The 5,268-nt window shown below is 41.1% G+C and overlaps 1 long non-coding RNA gene across 1 annotated transcript; it reads left to right on the top strand.

Annotated features, from left to right (window-relative positions):
* The first annotated feature begins 1,711 nt into the window (after positions 1-1,711).
* Positions 1,712-3,631, top strand: LOC142143049 (uncharacterized). The gene is made up of 2 exons (XR_012689481.1): positions 1,712-2,797; positions 3,254-3,631. It is a non-coding gene; the product is annotated as an uncharacterized LOC142143049 (long non-coding RNA).
* Positions 3,632-5,268: the final 1,637 nt, after the last annotated feature.

Here is a 5,268-nt window from a genome sequence, read left to right as displayed (position 1 = left end):
GAATGTATGTTTTCAGATGTATATATGTTTTGTTTCTTTAAATAACTTATATAATATTGTTGCTATATGTTTGAGACAATTTGTTTGCTATTTTCTTATTCAAATAATGGCAGTGAAAGAATCCACCTCTTGTCTTCAGTCCCATTACACTTCTCTCCCCATCTTCATCACCCTCGTTCTTCCATCACCATCTCCCCCCCCCCCCTCATAATGATCATTTGCCCTCTGGCGTCGCCATTCCCCCCCCTCCTAGCTCTTCCCTCCCCTGTCATCTTTACCTCTCTCCCATCACTCCATTCCATCTTTTAACCCCCACCCCCCCCCCCCCCCGTTTTATCATTCTCCCCCCTTTAACAATATCCTAAACTTATTCTCCCCTTTTCACCGGCTGAAGGATTTGGATGCCCCTCTGCCCCCCTGTCACCCAGTCCGGCCAGCCCCTGAAGAGGATGAAATTGCCTCTGCACATTTGCGGAACTGGTTTTCTCTTTAGGTAACGCACTGCTGTTATTTAATCTGTTTTATACCTGCTGCAGAACTGATAATGGCAGTAACGTCAGACAGCTACTTATATAATCAGTTCTGCACATAATGCTTGTTAAGTGCTGGCCTTACATAATGCTCAATCGTTACTTAAGATTTCAGCACAAAACATTACTAAGGGTAGCTAATATGCACAGTATTTTTAAATTAATTATTAATTAACAAAGAGCATCTGGACCATTGATTGCTAATGGCTGGGATCAAAAGCATCTTTGCTTTGTACTAAAATTGTAATTATTCATCCGTTCTTCATGAATATCTGTCCACTAGGTGGCGCCCTCTGATACTCCACAGCCGGCAATTTGGTCTTGCACTCCATTGCAGCTGCACTCGCAGTTTAGGTGGTAGTGCAGTTTAAACATTGATAAGAGAAAACAATCCAACCCTTAAAACTGCTTACAGATAATGGAGCTGATGCAGAGTGCGACGGAGCCGTTCCGTGTAGTGTATCTCGCGTGCCACGCTTTGTGCGTGGCCACAATGTGGGCCCACAGATACGCACCGATGCAAATTTGCGCAATTCTGGCACTTACAGACCTTGCCCCTGGAAAGACGGGACCAGGACAGTAAAGGATTATTTTAACATTGGCCGAGTACAGTAAAAGTTTTGCTTACACAAATATGGCTCATGCAGACCTCCAGAAACACACACGTACACCTGTGAGGAGGCGTATCTTCTGCACCCGCTATTGCAGGTGCAAATATGGCTTAAACATACATTTGCAAATGTGTGCAACAAAGACTTTTGCATTTTTATCTACAGTAGAAATGGCAGATCTGTTGCTGGCTATAGCAGTGTGCTGGGGGAAAAAATGTGTGTATGTTCCTTGCAGGATAACCCCACCCTTTCAAGCACCTGTTATGGCCTATAAATTGATTTGAGCAGCTTCCACTTTTGTAGGTGCAAATACTCCCTGCTGCTGGTGTAGTAAACCAGGCGCGTATCCCGCCGATGCGGAGATGGAAACATCTTGAGATATCATCGAAGGTTCTTTATATGCGTTTGTTTTTTTTACAGGACTACACCTGTTTCGCCAACAACTCGCTCAGTCCCAATGTGTTCATGACCATTTTGTATTGCGGAAAATACTAATGTCATTTGTGATACTTAAAAAAAAAATGGTGTTTTGTTTTTTTATTTTAGCAAATATTGAATTCTATGATATTGCAATGATTGGAGTCTTTTGTGTTAGTCCATCTCAGACACTACACACACCTCCAAATAACAAAGTGACAACTCGCTGCTAATACTTTTCCTGTTCCATTCAGACAATGGACAGGAACTGACCGCCCTCTGTGAGAGGCTGCTCCCCACAGCAGGTCCATTGTTCACACTCTGAAAGTAACAAAATATCAGCTGACATCAATGGAGTCTCTGGTACAGTGTATATTGTGAGATATAAGTGTAAGTGAGGACACTAATGGCCTGCGTGGTGCCCTTGGTGCACTAGTGATGTCACTGCCTAGGTGAAATATCACCCCCCCCCCCCCCCTTCCATCCCTGTTGTTACTGTGGGTTACATTACAATATAGAAATACTTAAATCATTATTAGAGCCACTGACAACAAAATACTTTTTTGGCCGAAAGGAAATGTGATTTTTTTATTTTTTGTTATTTTTTTAAAGCCTTAGAATTTGTTACACATAATATTCATAACTCCAACCCCTTCCCCCTCAATGCCAGTACGCCGGGCTGCCTAATGCTCTTGCCGCAATCTGTACTCTTGCAGTCTATGACAACCTTGTGTTTATAAAAGTATTTTATTATAGAAATCAATAAATAGGCGAATAAATTAAACAGATAGAAAAATTAACAGTTGAACATAATATAATAGCAAACATTATAACAGTTAAGTAGCATAGGCATTAAGACACTGGGAACCGACAGGAAAGGAAAAGAGATCCGGCTCCTCAGTTTCAGTAATTCAATGATAACTTTAGTACATAATAACCATTAATGCTCTACCCCTATTGTCAGATGTGTTTGTTCACACAATAAATGGGCATTTGGCTCGATATTGCAATACTGTGTACGCTCCAACAATGAACGACTATCGTTCCAAAGCCCATCATATCGTTTCATTTTATTTTATAAACAGACTAAAAATCTCGTTCAACGATGGACCAATGTCGTTCCAATCCTGCAGTGTGTATGCACTCAGGACCGGCAGTGTCCATAGATCTCTATGCAGTGTGCAGAGTCACCATCTTTTCAGCCAATGGTTATGACAGATGAAGAGCACAGATCTGAAGGTAAATCGTGTGAAACGTGTACAGTGTGTACACAGGAATCGGCCGCTGATCGGGACTTTTAGTCGTTGGTAAAATTGTTAATGGTATCGCATCGGGAGAAACTTTGTGTAGTGTGTGCCCAGCCTTACTGTGTAGGATAGATTATTATGAAATCAATAAAAATATTTTACTCGCTGATGGGGGGATTCAGTCGCTGAATTATGTGACCCAGGAAGACAACTAACTGTGCCGGTGTGTTTAGGGGTATATGAGCAAGTTGAGCTAATACTTATGTAATAAACGTCTATTTTATTATTTATAGTTAGCTAAGACAACTTTTTAGATGTTTTCTTTTAAAGTTTTTGTTTGTTTGTTTTTTTGCTTTGTTTGATATTAGAGTATTTTGTGTTGACCAGTAGTAAGATACCTGTATAATCCGTCTCTCCTGTGTCTGTCCTGTGTTTCCTCCTACTTTAGAATTCAGGATTCTCCTCCCAGACGGCCAGATGGTAACAGTGGAAAGTTGTCCATTCAACTGTTTATTACAAACACACTTTTAGCACTTTCTCTTAATAGGTCCATCCAGCTAATGTTAAGATGCTGTAAAATGGAGATGAACAGAGTGTTTACATAACAATGTGTTTTCCTCCTCTGAAGATGAAAGCCTCTGTGTACTAATACTGACTGTACCTGGCCAGGGCTACAATTCCTTACCTGCTCTGTGGCTTTACATAAGACAGGTGTGAATACACTTACCGGCCAGTAGACTCTACATCACCTACAGTGTAACCTCTAGATGTCTGTAATTAATAACTGATAAAATGTACTCTGAGGGGGGTATTCAATTGTCCACAATTTTTTTTTTAAATTTTAATATAAACTTTAAATTTCAGTGCACAAATAAGCTGTCAAGTATTTGTGCGCTACATGAAAAAACAGCCAGTTTTTAACTTATGTGCAAAATAATAAACTAATTTACACCCCTTGCATTGTAACATGGTTTTGTCCAGAAAACTTAAGTAAGAAAACATTCTCAATTCTTTCCTAAGTTCCTTAATGAATCAGGCCGTACATTATTAATGGGTGACATTAATTGAATAGTTGTTTTTGTTTTTCTGTACGTTCTTTTGTGACTTTATATTCCACACATGTATTGGATGTATCCTGCAGTGTATTGTCTATTAGACCTAGAACCGTATTAATCACCAGGGGGTAAATGTATCAATATGCGGGTTCTTCAACACCCGCGTGTTCAGCCTCTTCCGCGATTAAATTTCAAGCGGCGCTGCATTGTAAAGGGTTAACTTCCCTTTACAATGCAGCGCCGCTGGAAATTTAATCGCGGAAGAGGCTGAACACGCGGGTGTTGAAGAACCCGCATACTGATACATTTACCCCCAGACGTATCTTTAGATCCGCTCCTTGTTAAATACAGACATGCGTATGTACGTGCGTTTTTCTGTTTTTTATTTTTTCAAAAACAAACAAAACGTCCATTTTGCATTTGGTAATGAATCGGGCCCTGAATGTATAATACATACTAAATAACCAAAAATATTGGCTAAGACAAGGAGACCTATAAATGCCTGTATTATATAATCGACCTCTGCAGTGTAATACACAGTGGAATTTATTAAATTAGTAGGATTTATGCGGACACTAATGTTGTACTGTAATATAATTCTGAGGATTGTGACTGCCACAATGTGATCCAGTGACCCTCCCATAGGCAAACCGAGGGGGGTTCCTAGTGCCTGGAAACCCCCCCCCCCCAGCCTGTGGCACTGTATAATTGAGATGGCTGGACCCTGCCCCCGCTTCACACGGCTCTGCTTGAAAAGGGAGAGCTGCATGCACCTAACAGTAGTGCACACAGCATTGCCCATGTATATTATGAGGATAGGAAGAATTGGAGAGCAGCCAAGCACTGTCTAATATTATAGTCACGCCCCATGCATGCTGGTCACGCCCACTGGCAGCATGGTGTGGAAGCCCCCTCTACAAATCCTGCATTTGCCCCTGCCTCCCCATTTTGGTCTGCCAATGTAAGATCATTGTGACATTATGCGCAATAATTCAGAAACTCTTCTCAAAATATTAGTATATTATTAACCCATATTAAGAGGTCACATTGACCAAATTGTTAACTAAGAACCTCGATTTCTTCAAAGAATGACCTAGCTTAGCAACATGGCAGCGTTTCTAGATTCCCTTGTTTTATTCTATGTTCCTGGTTATTCCAGGGTATGATATATGTTACATTATACAGTACCTCCAGAAGGTGTGTGTTACAGAGGACTCTAGCTGAGTTGCTGTTCTGTGTTTACGTCATTGTCATTAGGGCAGGTAATGACCACTAGCCTGTGTCCATCACTACAGTACTAGTCAATGGCTGCACAGTTACTCAGCCGGGTATCGTGTAGGAGACAGCAGAGGTTTCCAGAGCTTCTGTATCGCACCGGCCAATCTAGAACACTGGACAAGGATGTCAT

Source organism: Mixophyes fleayi, chromosome 3 (genome assembly GCF_038048845.1).
Source record: "Mixophyes fleayi isolate aMixFle1 chromosome 3, aMixFle1.hap1, whole genome shotgun sequence".
NCBI classification, from domain to species: Eukaryota; Metazoa; Chordata; class Amphibia; order Anura; family Limnodynastidae; genus Mixophyes; species Mixophyes fleayi.
The sequence above is the reverse complement of the archived record's forward strand: the minus strand, read 5'-3'. Positions and strand labels throughout refer to the sequence as shown.